Genomic DNA, 15,949 nt, shown 5'->3' with positions numbered 1-15,949 from the left:
AACGTCCGGGCAGAGGGAAGGCAGGTCGGCGGCCGGAGCTGGAGAGGCGGATTCCCAGCGAGGCAGTTCTGGCAGCTCAGTTTCTGGCTGGCAACGTCCCGTCGCCCTGTTCCACCATCTTACCCCAGCGTTGCAGTCTTCCTCCTCACTGTTCCGATCTCTCGTTGTCCTCACATCCCTGGAAGTGACGTGGGTCCCCATGGACCTTGCGACGATTGTGGATGGGCGCAATGGGTGGAGCCATCCCGTCCCCAACCGCCAAACTCGCGTCTCCAGTAGGGGTGTTGAAATTAATCGTATAATCGATGCATCGCGGTGCACAAATTGCATCGATGCAGTGCAGAACATAATCGATCGAATCATAATGACATTGCTTGGTTATTTTCTGGCGGCGGCATAAAGGTTCTCGTTAAAAAAGTAGTGCCGGTAGTGACTGTGGCGGCCTGATCTATAGAGCACGGAGCCGCTCCGGGTCGGAATGTTAACGCTGCGCGGCACCCAGCGGCCGTGACAGATTCTCGCGCGACAAACAGAACCCCAGCGGCCGCGTTTTCTTTCTGCCACTTCGAAACATACACACACACGAAGCGGGAATACTATGGGCGGGGGGACAAGCTGTCGTACCGGGAGAGGACACTGGACGCGTTTGGTCGGTGAGGGAGAGACTGGCGGGGAATGAGGACAGGGAGGAAGCAGTGGACGGGCTGCTGTGCAGTTGGGAGTGAGTTCGGGATCTGTGGGAAGTACCGGGGTCAAGGTCAGGGGCAGGCAGAGGTCGTGACCAGGAAGTTCCAGTCGGGTTCTTTCGTGGTTTCAAGGGGGTCAGGCAATTCTCAAAGTCGGGGGCAGGCGAAGGTCGTATTTCATGGATGCATCGCGATGCATTGATATCGAGGCACTGATAATCGTAATCGAATCGTGAGACCAGTAAAGGTTCATTTAAGGCATTTATAATTTTACATTCACACCTGTAGTCTCCAGTGCTCTCGTCGTCGTCGTCCGTGGAAGAAAGCGTTCCACCAGCATGGGGGGGTCGCAACTCGATCCAGGCGCGTCTTGCCGCAGTTCCTCCCGATTCCACAGGCAACCATCCAGCCATCTCCTGGCTGAGTTCTTCTCCGAGGTTCTCTTCCTCTGCTTTTTTCCTCTGCGCTTTTGGCTCGAGGTACAGCATTCTGTCACGCCGGCGAGCTGACGGGGGAGGGAAGCATAGAGGCGGGACATATTGGGAACAAGGATTTATTAATAATAATAAATAAATAGTGGTGGGCCGTTATCGGCGTTAACGTGCTGCGTTAACGCGAAACTCTTATCAGGCGATAAAAAAAAATATTAATCTATTCACAAAGTTGGTTTGGGAGCTGGGTATATACTACGCAAGCTATTGTGTCGGAGTTAAATGGTTACACTAGATTTATAAATATATTTCTTCTTTCTTGTGTCTTTTATTTTCTTATTTTCTAAAGACTTTTATTTTGTTTTTGAGACCCGGTTCAGGTCTCTTGGACACATGGCGTGAGTTGTGAGGTGCGTGGGGTTTGTGTGCAAAAAGTTATTTCTTTCATTTTAATTTATGTACATATTAGGAATATTTTGCATGTGTGTTATTTTGTGAAAAAAATGTAATGTTCTTTTAATACTGTATATTGTAGAGAGTATAATGCAGTCCCTGCAGAAGGGGCGGAGTTACAGACTTTTAAACGCTGTAAGAATTGACCCCAGCTGGCAACCTGACCTGGAGCCAATCCTGACAAAAGTGGTGTTTTTCATGTTTTTCATTCATCATGAAACACTTTTTAATATCCAGGAGAAAAACACCTTCAACATCATTCTGAATAAATTATTAATGTGGAATAAATGATTAAAACTAAATTCATGATAAAGTGTGTGTTTATCTGCAAGTAAATAAAGAATAATAATGACTGTAATAATCTGATGGATCATCATCACCTTCAACATCATTCTGAGTAAATTATTAATGTGGAATAAATTATTAAAACTAAATTCATGATAAAGTGTGTGTTTATCTGCAAGTAAATAAAGAATAATAATGACTGTAATAATCTGATGGATCATCATGTTTCCAGGCTGCGTGGCTGTTCCCTCTCAGCTGTGAGCTGTTCAGCTCTGTCCTCAACTCTCAGATCAAACTCCTCACGTCTGAGACTCCTGGACCTGAGTAGCAATAATCTGCAAAATTCAGGAGTGGAACTTCTCTCTACAGCACTGGAGGATCCACACTGTAAACTGGAGGATCTACGGTGAGTGTTGATATCAGGCACACACACCACACACATTTACACATACAGTGGAGGAAATAATTATTTGACCCCTGGCTGATTTCGTAAGTTTGTCCAATGACGAAGAAATGAAAAGTCTCAGAACAGTATCATTTTAATGGTAGGTTTATTTTAACAGTGACAGATAGCACATCAAAAGGGAAATTGAAAAAATAACTTTAAATAAAATATAGAGACTGATTTGCATTTCATTGAGTGAAATAAGTATTTGAACCCCTACCAACCATTAAGAGTTCTGGCTCCCACAGAGTGGTTAGACACTCCGACTCAATTAGTCCCCCTCATTAATGACGCCTGTCTTAACTAGTCACCTGTATAAAAGACACCTGTCCACAGAATCAATCAATCAGGCAGACTCCACACTCTCCAACATGGGAAAGACCAAAGAGCTGTCCAAGGATGTCAGAGACAAAATTGTAGACCTGCACAAGGCTGGAATGGGATACAAAACCATTAGCAAGAAGCTGGGAGAGAAGGGGACAACTGTTGCTGCAATTGTTCGAAAATGGAAGGATCCCAAAATGACCATCAATCCACCTCGTTCTGGGGCTCCACGCAAGATCTCACCTCGAGGGGTTTCAATGACTCTGAGAAAGGTGAGAAATCGTCCTAGAACTACACGGGAGGAGTTAGTTAATGACCTCAAAGTAGCTGGGACCACAGTCTTCAAGAAAACCATTGAAAACACAATGGACTAAAATCCTGCAGTGCTCGCAAGGTCCCCCGGCTCAAGAAGGCACATGTGCAGGCCCGTCTGAAGTTTGCCAATGAACTCCTGAATGATTCAGAGAGTGACTGGGAGAAGGTGTTGTGGTCAGATGAGACCAAAATTGAGCTCTTTGGCATTAATTCAACTCGCCGTGTTTGGAGGAAGAAAAATGCTGCCTATGACCCCAAAACACCGTCCCCACTGTCAAGCATGGAGGTGGAAACATTTTGCTTTGGGGGTGTTTTTCTGCTAAGGGCACAGGACAATTTCACGGCATCAACAGGAAAATGGACGGAGCCATGTATCGTAAAATCCTGAACGACAATCTCCCTCCCTCTGGCAGGAAATTGAAAATGGGTCGTGGATGGGTGTTCCAGCACGACAATGACCCAAAACATACAGCAAAGGCAACAAAGGAGTGGCTCAAGAAGAAGCACATTAAGGTCATGGAATGGCCTAGTCAGTCTCCTGACCTTAATCCAATAGAAAACCTATGGAGGGAGCTGAAGCTCAAAGTTGCACAGAGACAGCCTCGAAACCTTAGTGATTTAGAGATGATCTGCAAAGACCAAAATTCCTCCTAAAATGTGTGCAAACTTGGTCATCAACTACAAGAAACGTTTGACCTCTGTGTTGCAAACAAGGTTTTTGCCACTAAGTATTAAGTCTTTTTTTGTTAGAGGGTTCAAATACTTATTTCACTCAATGAAATGCAAATCAGTCTCTATCTTTTATTTAAAGTTATTTTTCAATTTTCCTTTGAATGTGCTATCTGTCACTGTTAAAATAAACCTGTAATAATTTGATGTATCATCATGTTTCTTCCAGTCTGGGGTACTGTAAACTCTCAGCTGGTTGCTGTTCAGCTCTGTCCTCAACTCTCAGATCAAACTCCTCACGTCTGAGAATCCTGGACCTGAGTGCCAATTATCTGCAGGGTTCAGGAGTGGCACTTCTCTCTACAGCACTGGAGGATCCACACTGTAAACTGGAGATTCTACAGTGAGTGTTGATATCAGGAATGAATAATAATAAAAGGTGCGGTTGTGTGTTTGTGTGTGTGCATGTGTGTGTGTGTGCGTGCTTATTACAATAAAGCAACATTCTTAAACCAAGTATTAACTTCTCATCAGTAGAGAGCAGCAAAGATAAGATCTGGTCTAACTGGACCTTCATTATACAGGAGAAGATTTAGATTTAATCTTCCTACAGCAGTATAGTACTAACACTGTCCTGTTCTCTACAGAACCGATCATGGTGACTTGGTTAAAATGAAGAAACAGAAGAAGTAGCAGAAGAAAAGGATCAGCAGCTGATATAGAAGCTGAAATGATGGTGGGATCATCTCACACATCAGGATCTGTCCAACATAATCATGAACATCTTCACATCTTCAAGCAGCACACAGACAGCAGCCTCTTCCTGAGGGAACACAGCAGTTCGATGAATGGAGGATTTTCCTGATGAACATCTGCTGACCTCTACTGAACCTGGACTGTGGGATTGTAAGATTATAGATTCCAGGTCCATGACTGCCTGAAGTGCAGAGAAGGGAGAGTCTTGTTGGGGGTGGATGACCACTGTATTCCAGTATTAGGAGTTCTGTTTGGACCATTCAGGAACATCAAAGGACAATCGTCTTGCACTTGACCAGCAGAAAGTCCATGTCTGGGGTGCAGTTTTATGAAAAGATCTCCTCGTCCGTGTGTGCCGGAGTGATGTGGTTACTAGAAGTGTATTTCTCTAAATGTGTGCTTCGTGTCTTTTATTTTCTTATTTTCTAAGGGCTTTTATTTTGGTTACCTGTATTCTGGTGAGGGTGAGAGGGAATTATAGTGACAATCTGGGTGTTTAATTAATTGTGGAATATCTAAGGGTGTTGGTTTCTGGTTCTATCAAATATGTTTAATTTATGGTTATTGTGAAAAGTTATGTGAGTTATAAAACTCTGATCACCCCCAAAAAATGCATGGTAGCGGCCGTGCCCTTGGGTTACATTTACATTTACATATACAGCATTTATCACGTGCCCTTATCCAGAGTGACTTACAATCAGTAGTTACAGGGACAGTCCCCCCCTGGAGACACTCAGGGTTAAGTGTCTTGCTCAGGGACACAATGGTAGTAAGTGGGATTTGAAGCTGGGTCTTCTGGTTCACAGGCGAGTGTGTTACCCACTAGGCTACTACCTAGTGGGTCGGAGACCTGGTTCCGTTCTATATGGTACGTGGGGTTGGTGCCAAGAATGTTTTTTTTTTATTATAAATGATGTAAATATAAAGAATATTCTGTGTGTGCATGTTCTTATAATACTGTATATTGTAGAGAGAGGCGCAGGAAGGAGGAGACGTGATGTTGTGACGCGACTTTGCTTTTTGTGCAGAAAAATACACGTGGTTAAGCGATCTCTTGGTGTCATCTTGTCATTTGCTGTTCGAGGAGCAAAATAAAAATACACAACGCAGAATACATAACCACTGTGAAGAATGTAACCACCCTTGTAGCAGATATGTACATGGAGGATGAAGCTCAGGTGATTATTCTAGGTGGGGGACCAGTGTCTAGGTTCGTGGAGGTAAGTGCTGTGCTATGTGATAGTCAGGGGGAAAAGATGCACAGACCAGGGGAGACAGTTGAACTTATTATTATATTTAAATGCGGAATAAGAAAATAAATGTACAAACTAACGGCCAACATTCACTATAAAAAAAACACTTAAAACACCAAAAAACACATAAAACCATAACTTAATATTTGACTCGTAACAATTTCCAATGATGATAATGTCTCTCTCTTTTTCCTTCTCAGGTTGAGTGTTTTTCTCCTGGTCAAATAAGATGCAACAGTGCTGGGTTCAGTTCAGATTTCTCTTCTGTGTCAGTGTGTTATAGTCTAGTAGGTCTTAGTCAGTAGATCTCGGTCAGTAGGTGCAGTCAATGATGTCAGGTCAAGTCCTACCACACCGGTGACTTGTATGAAGGAGAAGGAATGGAGAAGTTCCCTCTCAGACTGGTGAAGAATATCCACTTTCCCGGTGGCTCCAGCTTTCAATTCTGACGTCCAAGAAAGGCGCAATGGGTCAAAAACACCTAGCCTGCATAACAACAACGTACAACCTTATTGTTTCAGGCATAACCTTTAAAACATTATGGCCAAATCTCTGTAAAATTCTTAGTTTCTTAAAATGAAATAATTTTGCAATAGGAGAGAGAAAAAAAAGAAAGGAAGAAACCTTGGGAAAGAGTGATGCAGAGAGGGACCCCCTTCCAGGGTAGAGTGAGCCTGCAAATGGTGTCAGTGCAGGGCTGGTGATGATTTGTACAATATAATAATAAGTCCTACAGTTGTAGGGTTGGAGGAGTCCAGAATGTAGTCCAGTGTCATGGTCTAGATTACGTGTCCACAATGATGCTACTGGTCCACTTGAAGATCCCTGAAGCTGTAGTTGTAACGGTGGTGGTGGCTGTGGTGACCCTCTGGATCGTTTCATGCTATGTCCTCATTTAGCAGTTGTCAGGAACCAGGATTTATTTGCTGGTCTCTTCACTGGGGTCTGCCAGTAGTCTGGGCGCTTGATTCCGAGTCTCGGAGAAAAACAAACAGAAGCAGCGGCAGACGGTTGCACTGTACGACCGATACTGAAATATGTGGTTATAGTGGTATATTGGTGCTACAGGGGTCCGGTACCCTAACTAGGACAGCCTAACTAAGGTGAATTTAACACTCTCTGTGTCTAACAGGGGGACTGTGTGATAAGCTGGACTTTATAATTGACACTGCGTCAAAGTGAAGTGAAATGAGTGTCTAGGACTGTAACAAAAAGCCAGAGAAAACAGATAGGTTTTGAGATTGGATTTAAACACTGAGACTGTGTCTGAGTCCCGGACACTGACAGGCAAGCTGTTCCGCAACTGCGGAGCTCTATAGGAGAAGGATCTGCTCCCAGCTGTGACCTTCTGTACTTTTGGTACCAGTAGTGACCCCGCACCCATTGATCGAAGGAACTAAAAGTTCACTCAGGTATTGCAGGCGAGTCAATTTAGAGCTTTATAGGTCAAAGGTAGGATTTTGTAGTCAATCCAGTGCAGTGATTGTAAGACTGGGGTGATCAAATTTCCTAGTTCTAGATAGAACTTCTGTACTAGCTGGAGTTTACTCATGCATCTGCTAAAGCATACAGACTGTAATGCATTGCAGTAATCTAACCTTGATGTAATAAATGCATGGACCAACTTTTCTGCATCATGCATTGAAATGATATTTCTTATTTTCGCAATATTTCTAAGGTGAAAGAATGCTATCCTAGTGACATTATCTACATGCAAATTGAATGAGAGACCTGCATCAATTATGACACCTAGATCCTTTACTGCAATACTTGGTGAGATAGAAAGGCTATCCAGGGTTATGGTGTAGTCAGCCAGTTTATGTCTGGCTGCTTGAGGCCCAAGTACAAGAGCTTCTGTCTTGTCAGGGTTTAACAGGAGAAAGTTGGTGAGCATCCACTGTCTAATGTAATTCAGACAATTCTCTATTTTGTTCAGCTGTTGCTTCTGATCTGGCATTGCTGATAGATACAGCTGTGTGTCGTCAGCGTAGCAATGAAAGTTAATACCGTGTTTGCGGATGACGTCGCCTAAAGGTAACATGTATAGGAAAAATAGTAACGGACCTAGGACAGAACCTTGTGGAACACCAAACTCTACTTTACCATGTGAAGATGAAACACCATTGATGTCCACAAACTGATATTGGTTGGTCAAATATGATCTGAACCATTCAAGGGCTGTTCCCTTAATCCCGATAACATTCTCTAACCTGGCAAGGAGAATAGCGTGATCGATAGTGTCAAACGCTGCACTCAGATCAAGCAGGACAAGCAGCGAGATGCGTCCCTGATCAGAGGCCAACAGCAGGTCATTAACCACTTTAACCAGCGCTGTCTCAGTGCTATGATGAGGTCTAAATCCTGATTGATATACTTCGTGGATCTTGTTACTAGGTATGCGCTCAGCTGTTGGGCTACAACTTTTTCTAAGATTTTTGATATGAACGGAAGGTTGGATATCGGTCTATAATTTGAAAGCTGCGATCAAGATCCGGCGTTTTAATCAGGGGTCTAATGACTGCTACCTTGAACGAACTTGGTACGCGGCCGGTGCTAAGCGCCGAGTTAACAATTTTGAGGGTAGAATTTATAATATCGGGTGCTATTTGCTTAAGGAACCTTGTTGGAATCAAATCCAAAGCGCAAGTACATTGATTTGACGACAAGATTAATTTTAATTAATTCATGCTCTTTAATAAGGTTGAATCGTTCTAATCGATGGTCGTCTATTAGCTATTTGTTGTGCTTTTAATCTCATCTCTATTCGTGACTGTTTTAGTATTAAAGAAATTCATAAAATCATCGCTACTATGATGATATTGAGTGGTAGTATCCGTTTCTGTCTTATTCCTGGTTAGTTTGGCTATAGTTTTGAACAGGAATCTGGGATTATTTTTGTTCTTGTCTATTAACGAGGAGAGATATGTTGATCGAGCTGCGCTAAGAGCCTTCTTATAGTTAAGTAGGCTCTCCTTCCAAGCTATTCGGAATATGTTTAATTTACTTCGACGCCATTTATGTTCTATTTTCCCGGCGGTCTTCTTAAGCGAGCGCGTGTGATCATTATACCAAGGAATTAAGTTTTTATCTCTTACTATCTTCCTTTTGAGGGGAGCGACTATATCTAACGTACTACGCAGTATTAATTCTAGACATTTGGTCGCTTGGTCGAGTTTATTATCACTCAAAATGAAATATTCCACCTCAAATCACTTCTTTTCCTCTCAAGGAACACTTTTTCTTAACAAATTCAAGTCACAGAACATCAATGATGTTAACGTTTTTACTATAAAATAACCACAGTACAGTATCTGTTCACATGAAATTAGCAGCAAGAGCACACACAAGGCACTGTAGCGTTGGCAGCCAATAGGGCTGGCCAAATTAGCATGTGCTGCCTTCTAAGGCATCCTTTGAGTGCAACTTTATTTTCAAAGGTTCAGAGTTAGAGACTTTTAGCGAGTGCTTTTATTTTGTACAGGAAGTTGTTATGGGTCATATCCTGTTTCCTTATAATTCGTCAAGACCACACTAGAATTCATTTGTGTGTAATCTGTGTCCATCGCATGTAATCCACACTGTAATCACCACAGATGCAATGTCGTGAGTACATAATTTTATAAGTTAAAGTGTTAGGTTCATGTTAAAGGCATTATTTGTTTAAGAAAAGAAACGTAAATGTATGTTAGAAAGACAATTTATTTATGATGGTTAAACACAGGGGCAGTGGTGGCCTAGCGGTTAAGGAAGCGGCCCCGTAATCAGAAGGTTGCCGGTTCGAATCCCGAGCCGCAAAGTTGCCACTGAGGTGCCACTGAGCAAAGCACCGTCCCCACACACTGCTCCCCGGGCGCTTGTCATGGCTGCCCACTGCTCACTCAGGGTGATGGGTTAAATGCAGAGGACAAATTTCACTGTGTGCACTGTGTGCTGTGTATCACGTGTGACAATCACTTCACTTCTACATAAAGGATGGTTAATTTATGTTTTCTTGTGTTATAGTTTTCACTCTGTCTCTGTAAATAAATGAAGTCACATTAAACGGCGTAAAGAAAACTTACGACGACTCAAGCTATTATTTGCTGGAAGAGTTTAACTAGCTGTATAGCTTCAGTTCCACACTGTAGTGAGGACAGCATATAGCATAAGGGCCGCCTCTGGGCTGAGTGAGGTAAAGGGTTACCCTCCATTAGGGTGAGTGTTGGGGGATTTAGTGGGCTGTTGCCTGGTAGTTGTGAGTAGCTGGAGCAGGCAGAGGAAGTGATATGATCTTGGGTGAGTGCCTTCCCTATTGCCCTGCTGTTAACCTGGTTCTAAAGGTGCTTTGGGTATTTCTTATGAATGGCTACTCTGAGCTAATCTGCTCTGTCAAGCGTCTCTTCTCTCCCCATCATGGAGCCTGTTGCTACAATACTAAGACAGTCCGTACATGCAAACCCAGCATTCACAGGTTCTGGGTCATCTCAGGCGCTTTGGGTTTTGGGGGTTAAAACTACTTTTTTTCAACCGAAATGTGTCTCTCATTCTGTCTCTCGTTCGCACCTGGTGGTGCTGCGTTTTGCTGACTAACTTGCTAACAAAATGAGGGCGGGACTTGAGGTTGAAGTTTATTGTCATATGTACAAAGTACAGCGCACTGAAATTCTTACTTGAAAGACCCTCTCACGTAGATAGAACATGATACAGAGAAGACATAGAAGACAACGTGCAGCAGCAATAAATAAATCACAGAAGGACATATCTAAGTTGCATAAAAAAGTGAGTGTGCATAATTTAAGTGACAGTGCATACTATGTGTTAAATAGCCTGATGGCACTGGGGTAGAAACTGTTCCTGAATCGTGTTGTGCGAGTGTGAATTGTCCTGAGTCTCTTGCCTGATGGCAGGAAAGTAAAAAACTTGCTCCTCTCCTGCCTGACCAATAGCAAATAAAGAAAACTTGACAGGCACACAAATAAACCAAAAAACTTTAAATAATCATAGTTTGGTTTATGAACTGATAAGATAAAAATATACACTTTACATGAGTTCTCTTTCTACTGGGTTACACTTGGGTGCCAGAGCCAATGCTATGTGTCGAGGTGAGGCCGACTAAATCTAGCCGGGACCGCTTAACATCTTCCACCAGCTCCAGCTCCTTATCCGCCAGAGAGCTGTTCCATGTCCCAATAGCAGGTTCCTTGTCCAGGGATCGGACCTTCAAGGCTCCCGCCTCTGTCTGCCACCTGTCCACATTGCACTGGACCCTTCATGTTCCTCCTGCGGAGGGTGGGTCCACAGTTGGATGTTCCCATGTATCCGGTCACATCCACCCACCCCCTCCCCTGCCTTTGTTTCACTTAACTAACTTCCCTCAGATAGACAAAGTTCTGTGGATGTTCAGTTGCCACGACTCAACTTTCAGACAAATTTACCTGGATGACATGCAAGTGGTGGTGAGCAGTCAGTAAAGAATACAGCAAACCACGTTACAAATCAACAATTTTACAAAAATTAACACTTAAAGTGTAGTGATTGTCACATGTGATATACAGCACACGGTGCACACAGAGTGAGCAGTGGGCAGCCATGACAGGCACCCGGGGAGCAGTGTGTGGGGACGGTGCTTTGCTCAGTGGCACCTTCTGCACCGATCTGCACCTTGGCAGTCGGGATTTGAACCTGCAACCTTCTGATTACGGGGGCGCTTCCTTAACCGCTAGGCCACCACTGGGAAGAGCGGGCGGGGTAATAATGTCAAAATATACAAATACAATTTCTGTCAAGATTCATATCACTTACAACCAGCATGAAGAACCTGAATAAATTGTTAAAAGTGAAATTAATGTTTAAAACTGGTAAACAAAGAGTAATAATGACTGCAATAATCTGATGTAATAATCAATCCTCAACTGTCAGATGTCTGCTGCCCTCTGGTGGATTATTAATGTTACTGCTTCATTAGTGTTGTCTGCTGCCCTCTGGTGGATAATTAATGTTACTGCTACATTAGTGTTTTCTGCTGCCCTCTGGTGGATTATTAATGTTACTGCTACATTAGTGTTGACTGCTGCCCTCTGGTGGATAATTAATGTTACTGCTACATTAGTGTTTTCTGCTGCCCTCTGGTGGAATATTAATGTTACTGCTACATTAGTGTTGACTGCTGCCCTCTGGTGGATTATTAATGTTACTGCTACATTAGTGTTGTCTGCTGCCCTTTGGTGGATTATTAATGTTACTGCTACATTAGTGTTGACTGCTGCCCTCTGGTGGATTATTAATGTTACTGCTACATTAGTGTTGACTGCTGCCCTCTGGTGGTTTATTAATGTTACTGTTACATTAGTGTTGTCTGCTGCCCTCTGGTGGATAATTAATGTTACTGCTACATTAGTGTTGTCTGCTGCCCTCTGGTGGATTATTAATGTTACTGCTACATTAGTGTTGTCTGCTGCCCTCTGGTGGATAATTAATGTTACTGCTACATTAGTGTTGTCTGCTGCCCTCTGGTGGATAATTAATGTTACTGCTACATTAGTGTTGTCTGCTGCCCTCTGGTGGATAATTAATGTTACTGCTACATTAGTGTTGTCTGCTGCCCTCTGGTGGATAATTAATGTTACTGCTACATTAGTGTTGTCTGCTGCCCTCCATCAGGACACCAGAACCTGAAAACCAACGACCCGACCATCAACAAAAGCAGAGACACGAGTACGACTTTTATTACTTTTCACCTGAATATGTCGACTGGTGCTGCTGTAATTCCAGTTATAACACGTGACATTTAATGACACAAAAAGTGAAGCTCGTCCATCATTTTTTGATGATAAATTGGAAAACAGAAAACAATTAAACAATTTTTTTTTTTAATGGAAGAAATAAAAATCCAAAACAACAATAATAATAATAATTTATTATTATTGTTTGCACAGTATACTGGCTAAAAATATCCTGTAGTTTAATAAAGGACCATTTTTCATGTCTGTGGATTTTGATGTTCATTACCAGAACCTGATGTTGTCCTACAGAAAGTCCTGGAGACTCACAAATCCAGTATGAAGAGGAAGGTGGAGCACATATGTGGAGCACATGGAGAAGACCAGGGTGGAGGTGGACAGGGAGAACCTGGAAGAAGACATCCAGAGGTTTCAAGTAACGAAGTAAAAATACTTCGTTAACTTACTTAAGTAGAAATTTTATAAATCTATACTTTACTGGAGTAACTATTTTTCAGATGACTTTTTACTTCTACTCCTTACATTCTACTCCTTATTTAATGCCTCGTTACTCCTATTTAAAAACCCGGGTAAATCGTGGCATCAGAATTGAGTGAGGTTCATGGTGGTTGGATGAGAAGTATGAACATACACCATTCCAACCATTCTATCACACCTGCACATGACGCAAATTACGTCACTCCATCAAGGACGTAACAAACGTGGCGTGACTCCCAACTCCCGTCTCCCGAAATGTCTCAGCCAGGCACCAGCGAGCAGTTTGGTGTCCAGGAAGACCAGACAACTCTTTTACATCCCTGTTCGTACCTTGAACAAGTTTTTTAAATAGTCGGATGCAAAAACACCTCCTTCTGAATTACCACCGAAGTACCACGAGATAATGGCTTTAAAAAATCTCTCCGTCTAATTTAAAAAAGCATATTGAGATAAGATGAAAGTTTCTTATTATCAGTCTCTTATTGGCACAATATTGTAGTGATGTTTGCTGTGCCTGGGTACATGCAGACATGACATGGTTTGCTTGCTAGCAGTAGGCTATGATTTAACCTTGAAATTCTTAGCCAAATGTTACCTGAGCTTTTATTATTTTTCTTTTTTTCTCCACTTTTTTTTCTTGACTAATTTTACAGTTGTTTGTGTGATTATATATAAGCTAATTCTGCCAAGCTATAATCTACAAAGTTTTAAACTCTACAGCTGGTTGATTTAAACATGTTCTAAGTCTGCTAGGCAACATAATAGCATAGACGAGTAAAACTGCTCCATAATTTGTAGTCGGACCTTCATTCTTGAACTTCAAGCTTGACATTTAATACAGAACAAGTCCTAGATAGTATGAGCTTGTAATTTGAGATAAAATAATATGAATCTCAATCTGTGCATTAATTTTCTCCACAGAAGAAACACCCCACTCGCCTACAGAGTTCCTGTTACGTCCTGGTCCAGGTCAGGAACGTGAACAAGTTAGAAAGAGGGAGGGAGACGTCACAACCGTTTGACACGGTGATTTTTACACGTCGCGCCTTGAAACATAATCTGGCCACGAAAAAGCATTGTGTAGACTAATGGGAACAGGGCATCTGTCCGGCGTATTTCCCCATTCTCCCTTTCCTCCCCTCTCTCCTCTTTTTCTCCTTCTCTCCCCTCGTCGCAGCACGTCGTCTTTAACAGCCTCACGCGGACGGGAGCGCGAATCAGCGTCCGGTCTGGGCGGAGTTCCGTAAATTACAGGCTCCTCCCACAAAAAGGAAAAACACCAACAAGACAGAACGTACAGACCACACATCACATGATCACGGGACGTAACATGCACACACCGTACTTCAGCAGCCCTCAGAAGGACGTCATCCACTGAATGTTCATTAACTCACCCATCAAACAAGCCAAGCTGTGGGGGTCTCCAAGGTTGTCCCAGAAGCCACTTGGACTGTCATGTCCAGAAGCACATCAGTGAGGGCTCCCAGTCATCTGAGGAAGAGGACTCTTTTTCCTCCTTGAAGAAGGTCGGCCCGCTTGATACCACCCAGCAGTTAGATGCGTACCTGGGGTGCCCAGGAGACACAGTCGAGGTGCTGAAGTTCTTCCCAGCTGTGTTCCAGCTGTCACTTAATCTTAATCCAGCACTTCCGACCTCAGCAGCCTGTGAAAGACTGTTTAGTGTTGCAGGGCTGATCTTCAGGCCAAGAAGGACATGCGTTGGCTCAAACAACGTTGAGAACCAGATGCTTTTGAGGCTGAACAAAGCTTATTGGTAACTCAGGTACATAACCTGCGCTTGACTGATGTAGATCCTGATGTTAATCATTAATTGCTCATTTTGGCATTTCTAATATCTGTAAACAGTTCAAGCCTCCCTGTGTACAATAATTTTATTACATACGTTGTTCTGACTGATTCCTGCAGCTAAGCTTTGATTAATAAATAATAAAGGTTGTTGCTAACATGTCTCTGAAGTTTGACATAATATTGACTGATAATGACTAGATGCCTTTAAGTATTGAGCCATTAAGTATCTTCCACTTCATTAAATACGTGTTAATGATGAGTAGTACACATATAAGGTTCTTTAATATATTTGCATTGTACTAAAATAGACATGTGTGACTAAAACAGGTTTTACATTTTAATAAAACACTGTAGTCATGATATAACCCTTAAAAAAATATTGGGAGGTCGGTTAGTGCATTATAGTTTATTGTGGCCCCTAGGCTTTTGTCCTTATTGGCATCCCCCCCCCCCCCCCCCCCCCTTACATTACCTAGTAGTAGTTTTAAATCGAATTGAATTGATATTCTACTTTTGCAAAAGTCTGATTAAACCTTTATTGTCTATACTTCTACTTGAGAAATGACTGTGAATACTTTTGACACTGCATATAAATTGTTCAAAGTAAAATAAATGTTTAAAACTGTGTGTTTATCGACAGGTAAATAAAGAGTAATAACTAATAATCTGATGTATCATCATGTTTCTTTCAGGCTGCGGCGCTGTTCTGTCTCAGCTCTGAGCTGTTCAGCTCTGTCTTCAGCTGTCAGATGTCTGCTGCCCTCTGGTGGATTATTAATGTTACTGCTACATTAGTGTTGTCTGCTGCCCTCTGGTGGATGATAAATGTTACTGCTACATTACCTGGAAACAAATGTGCATGTCAAAGTAATGGAAAACAGTTCAAACAATTAAAACATTTTTTTCATTTCATGGAACATATAAAAATCCAAAACAACAACAATAATAATTATTATTATTGAAATGTTCTTTGCACGGTATTCTGGCAAAACAAGAAAAAAAAATCCTGCAGTTAAATAAAGGACCAGTGAAAGACACTAATAAACATACAAGTCTGTGGATGTTGTTCTTCATTACCAGAACCTGGTGTTCTCCTACAGAGAGTCCTGGAGACTCATAAATCCAGTATGAAGAGGAAGGTGGAGCACATAGTGAAGAAGAAGAAGAAAGTGAAGTGATTGTCACATGTGATACACAGCACACAGTGCACACAGTGAAATTTGTCCTCTGCATTTAACCCATCACCCTGAGTGAGCAGTGGGCAGAAACGACAGGCGCCCGAGGAGCAGTGTGTGGGGACGGTGCTTTGCTCAGTGTCACCTCAGTG

The 15,949-nt window shown here is 42.4% G+C and overlaps 1 protein-coding gene and 1 long non-coding RNA gene across 7 annotated transcripts in view; both read left to right on the top strand.

Annotated features, from left to right (window-relative positions):
• Positions 1-15,949, top strand: part of LOC114767452 (NLR family CARD domain-containing protein 3-like) — a 69,974-nt gene that overhangs the window by 14,681 nt on the left and 39,344 nt on the right. The gene's annotated exons all lie outside the window — the stretch shown is intronic.
• Positions 12,113-15,654, top strand: LOC114767512 (uncharacterized). Of its 2 annotated transcripts, XR_003742946.1 has the most exons (5): positions 12,113-12,310; positions 12,628-12,759; positions 13,735-13,839; positions 13,991-14,596; positions 15,315-15,654. It is a non-coding gene; the product is annotated as an uncharacterized LOC114767512 (long non-coding RNA). The 2 variants fall into 2 exon arrangements; XR_003742945.1 differs by having other exon boundaries at positions 13,735-14,596.

Source organism: Denticeps clupeoides, chromosome 2, assembly GCF_900700375.1.
Source record: "Denticeps clupeoides chromosome 2, fDenClu1.1, whole genome shotgun sequence".
Lineage (NCBI taxonomy): Eukaryota > Metazoa > Chordata > Actinopteri > Clupeiformes > Denticipitidae > Denticeps > Denticeps clupeoides.
This window is presented reverse-complemented; position numbering and strand designations above follow the sequence as displayed.